The sequence below is a fragment of the Pinus tabuliformis genome, chromosome 4_1 (assembly GCF_031772625.1).
Source record: "Pinus tabuliformis cultivar Carrire ecotype Pingquan chromosome 4_1, CPIR1, whole genome shotgun sequence".
NCBI lineage: Eukaryota > Viridiplantae > Streptophyta > Pinopsida > Pinales > Pinaceae > Pinus > Pinus tabuliformis.
The window spans coordinates 738,957,460-738,976,317 of record NC_142303.1 but is presented as its reverse complement, the minus strand read 5'-3'; positions in this window follow the sequence as shown (position 1 = coordinate 738,976,317).

Below are 18,858 nucleotides of genomic sequence, written 5' to 3'. Positions count from 1 at the left end.
AGATCTCCCTTTCTAGATCCCCGTGGAGAAATCTTGTCTATACATCCATCTGTTCTACCTCAAAATCAAAAGAAGCAAAAACAGATAAAAGTAATCTAATAGAAGCTACCTTGGAAACAGGAGAAAAAATATCACCAAAATCAATTCCCGGCACCTGGGAATAACCTTTTGTTACCAATCGAGCTTTGTATTTCTCCACCTTTCCTTCTGCATTTGTCTTCTTCTTCAACACCCATTTTCTTCCAATTGGTATCCTTCCAATCGGCAACTCCACTAGATCCCAAGCCTCATTTTTGTGCAAAGATGCGATTTAATCAACCATGGCCTCTTTCTATAGTTTTCCATCTTCTAAATCTACTGCTTCCTTCACAGTGCTGGGATCATCATTAGTAATAGATAAAGCAAAATTTGAACAAAAAGCAGATGGACTATACCTTTCTGGATGCCTTCTTTCTCGAACTGATCTTCTCACACTCGGAGTTTGTGGCTCTTCATCTTCTAATTCCTCCTCTACTATAGAGTCTGATTCTTTTTCCTTCAGCTCAAACTCTATCTTCTCATGTTCCTTTGGTTGGAATTCATGTTTAATAACATCTTTCACCTCTCTCAACACCACATCTTAGCTATACACAACCTTCCTTGTTACTGGGTTCCAAATCTTATAACCCTTTAAACCATCCTTATACCCAATAAAGATGAAATTTTCAGATTTACTATCCAACTTGGTTCTTTTCTCCTTTGGGGAATTTACATATGCATCACATCCAAATACCCTCAGAAGTGAAAGAAAGGGTTTCTTACCAATCCATACCTCTTGTGGAGTCTTATCCTCCAACACTGATGAAGGTGATCTGTTGACCAGGGAACATGTTGTCTCCACTGCCACTGCCCAAAATTCCTGTCCTAGCCCGGCACCACTGAGCATTATTCTTGCCCTTTCCATCAACATATTGTTCATTCTTTCTGCAAATCCATTTTGCTCAAGTGTGTATAGAGTAGTATTCTGCCATGCTATACCCCACTTCTTACAGAATTCTTCAAATTCCTTACTAAAAAACTCTCCACCATTATCTATCCTCAACACCTTTATCTTCTTCTCTATTTGGTTTTCACCAGAGCCTTAAATTCTTTAAACCTGTAAAAGAATTTAGATTTCTTCTTAAGGAAATATATCCATGTATTCCTTGCGAATTCATCTATAAATGATACATAGTACACAGAGTTACCTACTGATGGAACCTTCACAGGTCCAAACACATCACTGTGCACAAGCTCTAATATTTGTTTCGCCCTCTTACCACTAGAGGGGAAACTCACCCTATTCTACCTCCCATATACAAAATTTTCATAGAAATCACAATCTAGAGATCTATTACTCATACCTTCTACCATACCTTTACCATGAAGTATTCGAAGGCCCTTCTCTCCAATATGTCCAAGCCTTTGATGCCACAACATGGTTTTCTCTCCAGAGACCACTAGATTTTCTGCTCCACTTTCAGGAACCACAGAACTATTGCACCCATCAACAATAGTGCTACCTTGTAGCTTGTACAGAGTTCCAATCCAAACTCCCCGCATCAATACCAGTGCTCCCTAAACCATCTTGTAGGTATCCTTCTGGAACATTGTTTTCACACCTGCATCATCCAACTTGCTTACAGAAATCAAATTTCTTACCAATGAAGGAATATGCAGAACACCCGGAAGTGTCCTAACCCTTCCACCTTGCAATTTAAACTTTACATTTATGCGACCAACGATTCTATCCTTCCTGTCATTCCCCAACAGACATCACCACTATCATATTTCTCATACTCGCAGAACCACTCTCTATGGGGATTGAAGTGAAAGGATGCACCTGAGTTAATCAACCATGCCTCATGATCTACATGTGTACTTGAAGAAGCCAAGTACACATCCCCACCTTTATCTGAGCTGGTTTTCACCTCTACAAAAGGAGAATCATCAGATCCTTTTCCTTTGTTTTTAGGAGCTTTAGATTTACAATCCCTTTTGTAGTGCCCTTCCTTTCCACATTCCCAGCATAACACCTTTACAAGTTTTCCTGGAGATTTAGATCTCCCTCTAGATTTGGATCTCCCTCTACATTTAGATCTCCCTCTAGATTTAGATCTCTCACTCGATGACTTATTTTTATTTCTGTTCTAGGACCATCCTCGTACAGACAAGGCATCACCATTCTGGCTCTCCATATTTTCTGTCTCATATCCTCCGTCAGTAAGGATGAGACAATTTCATCAAACTGCAAGGTAGTTGCATTGTTCCCTATTGCAATAAACAGACTATCCCATGAATCTGGTAGAGAACACAACAAACTAATGCACTTATCTTCATCTAAAATTTTACTATCAACAGATAATAACTGACTTACCACAGTATTAAATGCATTCAGATGCTTTGTCACCAAGTCTCCATCTTTCGTCCTCAGGTTATACAACCTTTTTCATAGGAATAGTTTATTCACCAGAGACTTAGATTGGTACAAAGTCCCTAACTTGTCCCACAAAGCCTTAGTTGTAGCTTCCCCTGATATATTCAGCAATACTGAATCTGAGACACACAATCATATTGTGCTCTTTACCCTCTGATCCAACTTCTTCCATTCTTCATCAGACACTCCCGTTGGTTTAGTACCCGGATCTACCATGATCCACTAATCTTTATCCACCAACAGATCCTCCATCTTGAGTTTCCACAGCTCAAAACTCTCACCATTAAATTTCTTGATCTCTATCTTTCCACTGTTCGCCATCTTCCTTCACCACTAGACTTGATCTCACAGATCTCCCACTGAACAGGGTCTACCACAGGCCTGAGCGAAACCCCTTAGTAACAAAGGCGTCCCCTTGAAGCCAAAACAACTCCGATACCAAATGTAGGTTTTAGCCACGTACAGAAAATAACTGGATATGAATTCTAAAACAAAGAAAATAAACAATGCGAGAGCATAACACATAAAACACATATACATAGAGATTTTCCCTTACATCCCAAAACCAAGACTACCAGATTGATTTTTCATTATGTTCCTTTAAATGTTACAATACATATTTATACATGCCGAAGCAGCCAATACCATGGACCGAAAAACCATCACGTCCAAAACCATGGACTAAAAACCATCCCATCCAAAACCATGTGCGAAAACCATGCACAAAACCATAGGTAGGTCCGCCCAACCTAATATAGGGTCCAAACAAAATTTCCTCTGGCCGTTTCCACCCCCCCTGTGACCCCCCCGCTGCGCAATCGGCACAATGAAGGGGGGCTTTGCCCCCACTCTAAACCCCTGGTTAATTAGGTGGGCTAGTCATGGAAAGAATATAACACAACCCAACATCTACAAAACTCAGTCCATATTAGCATAATACATAATAGTACCAATAAATTAACCATTATGACAGGAATGACCGCAACAATCCTCATACATATGATCATAGTGCATATAATAACATTACTACCATGAATGACTAACCGACGCATTTGCATATGAATGCGCTAATCAACTAGCATATAGCATACATGTAACCACAATAGCAATAAATGATATACATGCATATAACTAAGATGCATATAATAAACATTAGCCTTCACCTGGATGTCAACATATAATATTTGTATGACGATCTTCTTTTACCTCGAGGTCGAGTACTGCAACTTGGCTTCAACACCACCCTGTAACAACGCCACCCCACATTTACCCACTTTTTCAAGCTCGTTATGGTAAACATGAGACCTGTATCACTATGATATGACCCTACCTCCAAGTTCCAGTTATGGAAGTGGGGATTTCAATTTTACTAGAAACTAACATCCCTCATAGACTATAGACCACTCACGAGGCTGCAAAAAACCCTTTGTGGTCGATCCCGGAGTTGGAACTATGTTTCACCAAGGAAAATCCCCAATTACATGCACAACATAGCATCAGTGAGGTTATGAGGCCCGAAACACATGCACAAGCATGCCTCCATGTAGTTATGACCTAAAATCCCCAGTTGTGTGTCATTGGTTCCAAGATCTGAGCCACATTTTCATGCTAGCCACTATACCACTGCCCATAACTTCTTGTAAATTTCTAGAAGCATAAAAACCATGCTAACGATGCTAACCATTCATACCTTGAACAATAAATTTATCTATACATACCTAATCCATGATATACATTTCGCCAAACATATGGTAAACATGTGAGCTACATGTCATGAATTCATATATAATCATAAGAGGCTAGTCAGCACCTAAGAATCACCAAGAAGGCTCTAAGCCCTCTCTAACTAGCTGCAACGACACTCGATAACTCATGGATTCATCAACCATTCAAATACTTATCAAAACATGAGAGGATCCATAGATATAATACATCATCTAACCATCATATAAACCATGGAAAATAAACCTCTCCATCATAATCAATACAAATCTTCCTATATCACAATAGGATAATATCTCATATTAACATATGAAAATGGCAACCACGTCAACGACTTCCACATATCAGATGACTATAGATTGGGTTGAACCAAATATATGTTTTATCCAATCACCCACATTCCATATTCCAAGAATAAATGTGGGATTATAATGATTAAACCCAAAACAAAACCAACTAGGTCTTCTAGAGGCCAAACCACCTCAACCCTCAACCATAGTAATATTACGTATATGGTCTAGAAATCACTAACATCAACTAGATTGGTCTCTACCCAAGCTTTCTAGGGATTTAGGAACTACTAACTCAACCCATAGCTAAATCATTTCTCCAAAGCATTTGTTCCACCTATGGCTCTAGGGGCTAGTAACCCAACCCACAAGGCTCTAGAGTGTTTGTTCTAACTTGCAAGTTCAAGGAACTATTATCTCAATCCAAGTTGTTCTAGGGCTCCAAATTGTTTGTTCCAACCCACAATCATAGGGAACCAAAGAAAAAATTAGAAAAACAAGTGGGAAGCCCACAACACCATGTCTATCCAAGAAATTAAAATGCAAGGTTGAAACCGTTGTCAATCTAGGAAAATCTCCATGCCAATCGAAGCATATAACTAGGTAACCACATACATATACCATGCATCAAAAAATAAAAATGCTAAATATCACATGCACATGATTACTAGTAATCCACAACTAATTTTTTTCCTTACTTGTTGTTACGCAAGCTTCCTCGTGTGCACCCTTGGTTTCCTTTCTTGCTTGTCGAATTGCTTGTTCCTTCTCCGTGCTGATCTTGATCAACAGATGAGAAAATTCTATGAACTAATTCTCTGATGCCTTTTTATCATTGATCTTCCTTTTTTCTTCATTTTCCCTCATTTTTTCTCTAATTTCCCTTGCATGCAAATTTGTGCCTCTTTACCTTCCTTTCCTTTTAATTTCCTTTATTTTCGTAATTAAATGCCATTTATTTCCAATTTCCACAACCATTAATTCATCCAAAAATGACACCCACTATAAGTTTTACCCATCATTCAACTTGGAATACGTGTCCCATGACCTTGGTCTTATTTTATTTCCATGGAAAATAACTAGGGGTTGTTACACTAATATTCAGTCTAAAAACCTCAGTTCAAACCTTTGGCTTTATTTTGTTGTTCTTACTTAGTTTGGAGCTTCAAAAGGGGATATTTGGGAGCATGTTTAAAGTAGTTTTGAAGGAGCTTTTTATTTGAGACCACATGTAGAAGAAGTTGATTTAGAGATAGTCACTTTTGAACACTTTGAAAGTAGTTGTTTTAGTAGACCTTAACCTAATTTGAAAATAGCTATTGAAATATTTCTTGATGATGATTGGAAGTGCTCTTGTGAAGAAAACATTGGAGTATCTTTCAAGCTGATATTGATGTCATTCCTAAAACTAATCTTTGAAGTCATTCTTAAATTTATGTTGAAATATTTTTGTATCCTATGAAGATTTGTGTGGAACAACCCTTTAAGACCCTTCAAGTAGACCTATTGAATAATTTTTTAGGAACATTTTGAAGCAAATTCAGAAGAGACCATGTGGGGAATTTTGAGTGGACCTTAAAGGTTGTGTGAGCATAATTTGAAGTAGTCCTTTAAGAAACTTTAGGAAGATCCTTGATCTGAATTCGAAGAGTGAAGAATTTTTTTTTTGAAAGTAGACATAGAAGAAGTGAAGGAAGTTTTTTGGGAAAGTCTTTGACCAGATATTAAAGAGAAAAGAAGTGTTATTGGAGCAACAATTGAAAAAATTTTGAAGCAACCTCTTGTAAGTATTTGTTAAAGAAATGTTGAATATCCTTGAAGAAAATCATTTGGAGAAATTTTGAATAAGACTAGCAGTCATTATTTGGAGCAAAATTTGTAGTCCTTGAAGTGGACCTTAAATACTAGGTTGGAACATGGATTGAGGATTCGATTCAACATAAGAAATTGGAGCCTCGTTTAGACCAGGTTGGAGCCTCAGTTGAGAATTAAGGATTGGAGTTCTCATTCAAGGTTGGAGCATTGAAGGAGTTGGAAGTTTGTTGTGCTATTTGAAGCCTAAATTATTTTAAAGGATTGGAGTCCTCACTATTTATGTTAATATTCTTTTTTATTCTACATCTTGTGTTATAGTGCAATTTATGTAAACATCTTAATTGGAATAATCTAATAATTGAAATCAATATTGAGTTACCCCACCTCTTAGTATTTACAATAGGCTCAAGGCTATGATGATGTGTGAATCAAGATGTTATCTACTTTCTAAAAATGCAATAATAAATCAAGCATTAAATAAATAAAAAAATTGGCCTATATTAAATAGGAATTTGTTTTTAATTTAGACGAATTGGGTTTTCCTTGAATAGTTAGATTTGAATGATTTTAAGATCTTAAATTTAATAATATCTCACAATTTTAAAATGATTTTTAATGATAAATTTTTTGGTACTTTTGTAGATATTTGGAGGGCACAAAAACAAAAAAGAAAACAAAGCCCTTTTAGTTTTGAAACTAGTTCCTATTTCTTGGCTAATGATTAGTGAATTTGAACTTCAGACTTGAGGAGTTCATCCTCTGGCTTTTGAGAAATTGGGGAACAAATATTCATTTCCAAATTTGTAATTATTTGTTTAGCTTCCATTTAATAAGCTCCTATTTTCAGTCAATATGTATTATTATTTAAGAGAAATATAAGAAGGGGGGGTTCAATTTCCAAAACGACGATCTTTTGAACTCTTTTGAAGTGATTCCTTGGAGGAAATTTGAAGTCTGCTAGACCATAGCAAAGAGGACAATCTAGCGACTAAGAAGCTCATTTTCTCATAAATTTTCTTTAAATATATTTGTACACTAAAGCCCTAGACCATGTCTTCAATTTTGTACATTGTTGTATGATATTAATGAATGGCTTTAATTTTTATTCAGTTATGATTTATCTTCTATTATAGAAAAACATTTATTGTTTTATTTTGACATTTCTGTGAATTGCATGTCAATTTATGCTTGTTTAAAATTAATGAAACACTTCCTTTTCATGGTTGGTCTTATTTAGATCAAAATAACATTTTTTATTCAAGAGAACTTGTGTGCATTGGGTGATAGTTATTTACCAGTCTAATTACATGCAATTTTTTGCTCCAATTATTGTTTCATCATATTAACTCTTTCTATGATGTCATGATACATTTATATTGTATTTGATTGTTGTTATTTGAATCCAAGTATGTGTGCATCGAGATCTAGTAACTATTTATTAGATAACTTTATATGCACATGTGCCTGTAATTGTTGTGAGTCACATGAATTATTTCAATGATTTATTAGTTCATCTTCATCTTAGATTTAATTCTAGACCTCTCGTCATTCTCTTGGTTGAAATTAAAACTGTTTCCTCTCTTGATTGAGATAGGTTAAAAGATTTATTCTTAAGTTAGAAACAAGATATTTCTTTCTACTATTTTCATAATATCTTAAGACACATTTATCTCTAGGAGAACATATTAGAAAGCCTCCTTATGAGGAGAAAATCCTATTGATGGAAAATGGGCTCACATTCTATTTGGAATCACCATCCCAAATGGATAAAGGTATAACTGGGGACTTGATCGGGTAATATCTCTAATGTTACCTTGGTCATTTCTAGGAATCAACATGTTTGGCACTAGAAGAAGGGTAGGCTACCAGGATGACTCTTTTGGAGCTTTGCATTTTATTTTTCTTAGTTTTAATTGATCCTTCCAAAACCCCTATTTGGAGATGTGTCTCTAGATGAGTGCCATGCACCACTCCATTGTATATAGTAAAATCCTTGTCAAAAAATGTTTGATGGTGAGAGTCAGATTACTACATATGAACATGTTGATGAATTTATTCAAAACTGTATTTCTATGATATGTTTCAGAATTTTTTTATATGCAATAATTTTACTATGAAATTCAAAGGATGCATCAATCCATGGTGTGAATCATTGCTGACCACGTCCATTCATTCATTGGAATAATTTATAAATGGTTTTTCGTTTAAATTTTAGTGTTTTGATTACAATATAATATGTGAATAATCTAACACATGACGATTAAATTAGATGAATTGTTGGAATAAATTTCAACAAGATTTACTAATATTTGTTGTAGATTTACTTTACAAGATTTGCCTTCTATTAGTGAATGGTTTCAACATCTAGTTTTACTTTTTTTGAAACAGGATCAACTATAATCAATGAAATCCAAAAAAAACATTATAATCAACTACAAGTCGATTTAGAATATTTATATGTTTTAGAGGAAAATCACCACTCAATAACTTTATCAACTTTGATATATGTTAATAATGAGGAATATGATATTTTACAAGAAGTTCATGTAACTTGTGATTGTCCTTATCACTCATCATTTTATTTAAATAAAGAAGAGATTTATCCCTTTTCAAATATTATGACAAATGCCTTAAGAATGGGAGAAGGTGAATATGAAATTTGCATTCATGACATAGAAGAATCTTCTCAAGAGACCTCTGATTAGATTCAAAACCAAATTCTTAAGAGTTCTATTATTGATCATTCTATTAATACCCCATCAAAAATGACTCTAGAATCCTCTTGTTTTGAGAAACCTTATGATTTATTCTCATCATTATCGAATCAAAATGAACATGGCCTTGTTTCAGATAACTCTTTGTGTTCATGTTTCATAGAAAGCATACTAAGGATGTTGATCTATTGACCATAAATGAAGAAGAATCAAAAGCTACTATTTCATGAGCTGATTTTTACCTCATTTCATATTATGGATACCTTTCCTAATATCCCAACTTATTTTATGATTTTACTTCTTATGAAAGAATTTGATACCTTGTAGATGTTCATTCTCCAAGACATGAATCTATTAAAGTAAAATATGACGCTAAGCTAGTTGAAGTAATCTCTTCCGATGCATTCAATTACTCTCAACCTTGTATATGGGAAGAAGGAATATTTCTACAAAACAAGTTTCCAATAGAGATTTCTGACAATTGACTTACATACAATTAATGAAGAGTATTATTGTTTAAGTAGAAATATTTTAATCAATCAAGTGATGTTAATAACAATTATCTTATTAGTAACAACTTGTAAAATGGAGGATATATCATGCACTTTATTTGATCCTATGAATTCACCACAAGTTGATGCCCCACATTTGCATTTTTAGAGACTTTTCAAGAGGATGAGACACCTCAGTTGTAACTGATGGTTATATCAATTTCTCATAATATTTCTAAGATCTTTGGAGATTATCACATCAATATTCTTCCGCAAGAAATTCTTCATCATAATTTTGTGCATGATCCAAATTCATATGAAGAATAATTACAATATTTTTGTGTAAGTCATTATATGTTTCATGATAGAATAGAAGTTTGTTTAGAAGAATATTTCCATGCAATATTTCCTATAAATATTACTGTTCTTTTCATGCACATGTTAGATTGAGATCTAGATCTTTTAATTTTTTATTGTTTATTATTTATCCAAATTTGCATTGTAATTTTTAATATATAAATAACTATAATTTTTCATTTTTGCAATAATTTCTATTGTATCTCAGTATTGATAGTTTCATCGATAAAGACGCATTAACTCATTTGATTAATTTTCTTCAGGTTGAGAGAATAACAACGTAAACTTTGAAACATAAACTATAAACTCAAAACAGGAACTCTAGGCAAAAAGAAACATGAAAAATTTGCTAAAAATGAAAAGTGTGTATTCTGGAATGATGTTCCTTTTAGGGTTAATTTTCAACATATTTAAAAAATGGCAGTAAAACCAATTTTTTTTGTGCAAAATACATGAAAAGAACACATTAATATTTTTTATAGAATAACATTTTTCTTTCCCAGGTATAATTTCAACATTTTTTAGTAATGACGATAAAGATAAAATAATGGATTTGAAACACATTAAAATTCCATCATTTTTCATCCCTGTTGTTAAAGATATAATGACATGACACTAAAGATTGCTAAAATTCTAATTTCTTTCAACCATAACATTAAAGATTAAAAAAAAGGGAAAATTTTCAACCATAGAATTAAAAAGCTCTAAGCTTTCAACACATTCAAACCATGACATTATGAAAAATTTACATGACTGAATTAATCAAAATTTCAATACTTGTAGATTGAATGAATCATAAATTATATCTCTAATTTATTGTTGCATTGTAGATATTCTAAACAATAAAACTCATCATAATTAAAACATGTAATCCAACAAACATAAAAATTACTCTTAGCTTCATTTAACATAACATGAAAATCAAAATTTTTATTTCAAGATATGATGCAAACATCAGTTATATAAACTGTCTTAGAGAATTATTCATAATCACTCATATGTTCTTGTACACCACCAGAATTCACATCTTCAGATGAATGGATCGATACAGATGAATATGTTCCATATTCTTCACTTTCATCAACTAGTTCCCCATCGGAGTCCACATGCACGCCCACCATTTCAGGTTCCTAAATTCATCTAGATCTACGACATGTTTGAGTAGACTCCCATCTCAACATTGTTTCTTCTGGTAACAACCTCTTCAAAATCTCTATCGTCTTGAAGCAAAGAGTTCCTCTCTTTGTTAAATTGAGGTCATAAACAAGTATGTCAACATCCGCCAATTATTTTATCAACTACCATCTCTGGCTTGTACACATCATTGAATGGGTGTGTATTTCTGTCATACCAATGTACTTCAACACCTGAAAAAACTTCATTTTCTGTAATGACCTTTATAACCTTAACAACCCAGAATGGATAGCCATTGGCATCTCCATATACTAGCACTGTGATCATACAACCCTCCTCAATATCTTGTACTAAACCCTTGTAAAGGTTTTCCATGGCTTCATGTTGTGCATGAAATCTTCTACAACCAATATACATTTCTCTTTCCTCTACCTGTGAAGAATTGAGAATACCATGAGATTGTTGTTGTTCAACAATGTTTCTTTCCTCATGTTCATTTGACACATTTTATGGCCAAATAAATGGATTTTTCAAGGGCATATCTTCATTTGTTGTTCTTGAAATGATATCACTTTGATTATTGAAAAAAGACTCCCACCAAATTGGATCAACAATATGAAAGTACTGATATGTATATCTAATACATTTTTTAATTTCTTCCAGGCAATTGAATAATTTGTATCTCTATTCTGTTTGCATGCATTATGAACTTCAACAATTGATTGTAATAATAATATATTTGGTGCAAATATTGGATGATCTGTAATGAACTTCAAAAATTCCAAACCTCATGACGGCGCCCATTCGGTAGTAGTTGAATACTTTTTTCCCCATATTAGTGTTTTCCCACCAATTTTTTTGATACAAAATCGATGTTGGAAGCTAATGTCATTAAGTTGTTCACTGCATTTATCCTCCCCATGCGATCCAAAAATAAACCTTCTCATGTCAACAGTTTCTTACAACACATCAAAAATAGGCTCTGGCATGTATGATTTCTTAATACATTCAATTAATGATGGAAAGCTCCCAACATCCTTCCTCCTCAATGTGACTAAAAAAATGACTATACATCTGATCAATATGGTCATGAGTGTGCCCAACAAGAAGCAAACCAACCTTTACCTTCTCAAAAATTCTCAATTCAACAAGCATGTTTAGATATCCAAAAAAAATATGATTTTTATTTTCACGACAAGTGTTGTCCAATTATAGATACAAAACTTTAGGAAGATTATTAGACCAACGAGAAAGGACATCATGAATTATGGTTATTGTTAGATTTGCATCATTTTCAATATTTGGAGTTGTGAAGTATAGCCTTGCCAAACATTTCCCCATTGAAGACCATACAACTGGCCAAGTGATACTGAATAAAATTTTCCTCCTAAAAATTTTTGTTGTGCAAAAAAAATGTGGTAGAAGTGTTTCATTTTTGTCCATACCATCAATTATCAAACCCAAATATTTATTTGGATTATCATAACACTTATTTCAATGCTTATAAAAGTTTTTCCTTTCACTTCCTTGTTGTTTGCGATGCTCTTGAAGCGCTTTGATAATGGAATCTACACAACATAAAAGAAAGTCATTAATAATTATGTTTTCATAGGTGATGACTATACAATTTTAAAAATTAATGTTATGAATGCTTACCTCTTTCTACCCCTTCACATTTACCCCATTTTATTTAAGAGAAGCACATGTACTGCAAAGCCCCATCCTTGGTTTCTTAGGAATATAGACATTGTTGAATTATTTCTTCCATATCTTCACAAAATATTGATATGTAATAAATCGACCATTTCCTTCAACACCTTCTACATATTCTTTGTATAAGTTCTAGATTTGTTGTCTTGAGAAACTATCTTCAATATGTATTGTATATCTATTTGGCATACACTCTCCATGCTTTGAAAATAAGTCTTTCATCCATGACATTGCAGTATTTGCTAATGGTCGACATTTATGAAGTACTTCTGAATAAAATGTGGGATGCTTTTCCGAATTTTCATGGATTCTTGACAAACTAAAATTACCCATTGAATGAAACATTTTGAAAGAATTTCTATAGATAAATAAAGACCCAGTATGATAATCATAACCTAACAATGTAGATTGCATGCACCCCGCTAAATATGAAATTTTCATGCTTTAATTCATTGACAAATATCTATTCCTTTTCTCCAATGCAAACTTGAAATCCATATGTTTGAAGAAATCCTTTTGAAAACATTCACTTGAAATGAGAGCACTGATAGAACTTCATCTCGTGAGATATTATTCTCTACCCCTTGTATAACTAGAACATCTTGGATTGATACGAAAAGGTCTACTCCTACACCTCGATACAATATTTGTCAGCAACGTCTCCATCATTGAATCATCATCTGTATAAGATTTTTTATCATCATTAGGAGGAATATTATCCTCACTATGATCACTTGTGATTTTGAAATACTGACTTGGAGGATATTCTTCATCTTTCCCTTCGTTAGTGCTACCCCCATAGTCCTTAGAATTAGGACTAAATGGAAAATTTGACTCAATGTTTATTGGATATTTTTCATCATGTGCATTTTCAGTGTTGCTCGCATAGTCCATAGGATTAGGACTACATGGAAAATGTGACCCTTTACTTATTGGAAATTCTTCATCATGCCCTTCATCACTAATAGTCTCATAGTCCTTAGGATTAGGACTAAGTGCTTCATCCTGCCCTTTGTCACTACTGCTCTCATAGTCCTTAGGATTAGGACTAAGTGCTTCATACTACCCTTTTTCACTATTTCTCTCAAAGTCATTAGGATTAGAACTAGGTGGAAAATGTGGCTTTCTATTTACTAGAAATTCGTCATCCTGCCCTTCGCCATTACTACTCTCATAGTCCTTAGGATTAGGACTAAGTGGAAAACGTGACTCTGTATTTACTAGAAATTAATCATTCATCCCTTTGTCACTACTACTTTTATATTCCTTAGGATTAGGACTAACTGCAAAATGTGACTCTCGATTTATTGGAAATTCTTCATCCCGACCTTCATCACTGATGCTCTCATAGTACATAGGATTATGGCTAAGTGGAAGTCGTGACTCTCGATTTAATGGAAATTCTTCATCCTGACCTTCAACACTGCTGCTCTCATATTCCATAGGATTAGGACTAACTGGAAACTGTGACTCTCAATTTATTGGAAATTCTTCATCTTAGCCTTCATCACTGCTTCTCTCATAGTACATAGGATTAGGACTAAGTGGAAATAATGACTCTGTACTTATTTGAACTTATTCATCATGCTCTTTATTTCTAATTCTCTCATAGTCCATAGGATAGACGCTCGACCGTAGGGCCGCCATCGCCTACTTCTGGGGTCGCTCACTCATTCATATGGGTGAGGGTGAGGAGCGTAGGGACGAACACTCTATGAAGGGGCACACAGTAAAGCGCGAGCTTATTCCTTAGGGGCCCCCTTTCCCTAGCGGTCTTCATTCCCCTATCCCTATCGGTCGAGTAGTTTCACCCCTTGTAGCCCCTTACATTACACGTGATTAGGAGTAATTGGAAACCATGACTCTCTATTTATTTGAAATTATTCATCATGTTCTTTATCACTGCTGCTCTCATAGTCCATAGGATTAGGACTAAGTGAGACTGTGACTCTTTATTTATTTGAAATTCTTCACCTACCCTTCATCAGTGCTACTCTCATAGTCCTTAGGATTATGACTAAGTGGAAGATTTGACTCTCTATTCATAGTGAAATAATTTCCATTATGTTCATCAATATGAATAGAGTTGTTACGTGACCAAGATGTTGATGCTTCACAAAGCGACAATTCACTATCAGAAGAATGCTTTCTTTCAAATAGATAAGGTTGAATGATGCAAATGAACTCTCTCCTAATGATAATCTATAGCTTAAAGAATGAAATTTCCCTCCAAAGCTTCCCTCTAAATTTTTTCATTGAAAAGTTTCCCTCCAAAAATTTTGTTTCATGTATTTCCCTCCAAAATTTTCTTCTACAATTTATTGAAAAATTTTAACTAAAATTTTCTTATGAAATTAATCTTTTAAATTAAAATTGTTAACTAAATCTTTTACTTAAACTATATAGCATTTACTAGACAATTGAATATATATATATATATATATATATATATATATATATATATATATATATATATATATATATATATATATATATATATGTATATATATATATATATATATATATATAGATATATATATATATATATATATATATATATATATACATATATATATATATATATATATATATATATATATCACACATTTAAAATAAATTACTATATCTCCATAACACGACTTATATGTTAAGCTTTTATATAAAAAAAATTAATACAATATTCACCATGCGGTAAAACAATTCTGTAATGTTCACTTTATCATAAATTACTATATCGCCATAACACAATTTATATGTTAAAGTTTTCATAAAAAAAAATTAGTACCACATTCACCATGCAGTAAAACAATGTTGTAATTTTCGCTATATCATAAATTTCATTATCACTATTCCTCGAATCACATCAAGGCTTTTTGAGGTTTGTTAAAATACTTGGAGCACTTTTGTGGAGTAGCTACATTTTTATCGACAATACATCAACGAAAGATTATCACATTTGAACGGTTAGTTTCCATTTTGTTGAATGCAGGTCTTAAACTCCCATAGGTTTACTAGGAGTTATGTGTCCATCGGGTTGTTATCTTCGCATAAAATATCAGACAAAATACACATTCCAATAAAATAATATTTAACTTTTTATTATTGAAATTTAGATTTCTTTTAGAAATTAAAAATTGACATGAGCCAGGCTTACACGATAGTCCCCTAGCAAGCAGGAGACAACTACATCAATAGCGGGCATGGTGGGCTCGGTCGTGGGCGTACCTACCCGGGGCAAAGTGACACCCTTGTATGCTAGGGAGTCGATTCTCAAAATCGGCCCCTTGGCCTACCCTGGAGCCATTCTTCTGTGGACAGGCACGCCCAAGGTCAGGCGTGCCCGCCGGTGACACCCACTGTTGCGACCCAAACCGCCAAGGGTGAGGGTTGATTCTTAGAATCGACCCTCACCCTTGGCAGCTTGGACCGCGGGGGTGTGTGTTGTCAGCAGGCGTGCCCAACCCCTGTGGATGAGTGTGCCTAGCCATGGGCGTGCCCACCTGTAGCATGGCAGAGTGTTGCACTCTGTTGTGCCACAGGTGGGTGCGCCCACCCACAAGCCAGGTCCACCAATATGGATTGTGATTTCATCCTTATTGAAAGTAGGACAAAATATGATAGCTATAGGTCTATGCTTCTTAATCAGGTAGATGGAAAGAGTCATAGCCAAGTACTAGTTCATGATTCTTCTTATAAAAAACTAACATATGAAGATAGAGAAGAAAAAGGAGAGATAGTTAACATTTATAAAAAACCATAGTGGTTGATTAACTATCTTATAGGCTTATGTTCAAATGAAGGAGATTGGGTTCTGGATTTATTCTCAGGCTCAAGTAAGTTTTATTATATAGAATAAAATTTCAATATCTTCTTTCTTAATATATATGTTGTTATACTAATTTACTTCATTATTTCTTTTGTGCTTGATAATTAGGTAAAACACTAACATGTTGCCTACAAAAAGGAAGAAATTACATTGTCATTGAAAAAGACCTAGTATAGTGCAAATTTATTGAGTAAAGAATTAATGTGCTTCAATTTCTTCCCGATGTAATGCAAGAAATTGGGTTGAGGAAATGAGATTTTAATGAATCACATGTGGCGAAAAAGGCAAAGGAAACTCAACCACCATTAGATGGAATAATTGGAAAGGCATACATTGGAAGATTCGCAGACATCAAAGATCCATCAAGAGAGGAAAATGAGCAAATTAAAGCATCAAATATCGTGGAATAAGAAAATCATGAAACTCTAGAGGATGAAGACTTTGGATTACACGATATTATTGATTAAATTTAAGTTATTCTTGGAAATAAAGCTCATTTTTTGTAACTATTAATTAGTTATACTTATAATGTTTTTACATTGACAGATTATGAGAAGAATAAGTATTCAGTTAATGTTGTTATATGTTCAATATTTGTATTATATGATTTTTGCTTTAATTTTTATGTGAATCATTATTTTTGAAACAAATTGTGATTATTATTACTCTTTCACATGAAATTCATAAAAAAAAACTATTATTTAACCATTTTTTGTTAATTTTTTCCTATAAAAATTGTGATTTTGACATGTCATTTCTAGCAAACAATTATCAAAATGTGTAATTTTTTTGTTATATTTATGTTCAAAATATTTATTTTTATGTCAATAGTTAATTTTTTTTTTTTAGAGACAATTATTTGATGTGCATTGAAAAATATAAATATTTAGAATATTGAAACTTTAAATATCAACCTTTTTCTTTAACTATGCCAAAAAATAAAGACCTCACCACAAAAAAAAAAAAAAAAAAAAAAAAAAAAAAAAAAACCAGAAAATATGAAGAAGAAGACTACTTAAAAAATTGTTAAATTTAGAAAATAATTATTCACATTTAATACATTAGAAAATTTAAAATAAAAAAATAATCCTTTTAAAAAAAGGACCTGATGCAGAATCAACACTTTTTAAATCAGCATGCAAGTCTCTAACATTCTAAAAAATAACGTACATAAAAAAATTTAAAGTGTCAAAAACTATGCTAAAAAAATATATATGTATTCTACATCACCACTTTTCAAAATCGGGTCATTTTTTTTCTACCTCAACAAAACGGGTAATCATATCAATTCTTGTTTCAAAATTTACATTGTTGAATAACTTCATATTTCAAATCATGGTTATGCTTCATCATATTTTTGTTCATCACATAATAATATTTCATGATTTCACACAAGATCTAATACTTGGGATAATTCAATTTTGTCTCTACCAGCAAAACTATTCTTCCATATGCTATTCCCAATCTTTAGCATTTTTTAAACTTAACTTTAGCAACTAAAATGAATTTTGGTTGGAAAAATTATTAGTGAATGACTACTTTTTAAATGATGGATTTTATGATAGAATTGAGACATTGTTGGAGGAATTATTTCAATCAAATTTTCTTGCATGCTATTATATTGTTCATAATGCATGGAATGCTAGGTAGTGGAATTCTTCCATTCCTTCTTACTAGATTAATTCCTCTTATATTAATTTATAGAGTATATATCTTTGTAAGTTTGCATCTACATCTATGGCTTCATTGGAAGTTTGAATTTACTTTTTTTTAGATCATCCGTATAGTTTATAATAGGTGTAGAAGTAGATTAATTAGCTTGGTTTTGTTTTCTTTTTCTACTAGTATATTACATTTCTCTAGTTTCCTTCAAATAAATGCAATTATGAAATAATATGTCAATCTCATGATGGGGAAAAGGAATCACCAAGATGAATTCAGGGGAATTTACCTTACGTATTTTCCCTCCTGGATATTTTTCTCATCATCATATCTACTAAACATTTCTTTCAAGTTATATCTTTTATGAGCTAATTATTATGACAAGTTTGACGTAAAATGTTTAGTTTCAAAAAGAACATTTCTTTCAAGTTATATCTTTTATGAGCTAATTATTATGACAAGTTTGACGTAAAATGTTTAGTTTCAAAAAGTGGGAAGAAATACATATTTTAAGAGAGTAAAATGGGAAAGAATTCAACTTTAGGTTGCACATCACTTTATTACTTTAGTAGTTTCACATGTAACATAATTAATATGGATCCCCTATTTTGAGTTCCATATCACAAATCTACACCTAGTTTAGGATGTGTTTTCCTCTATTTTAGATTCTTTTAAGTTCTTT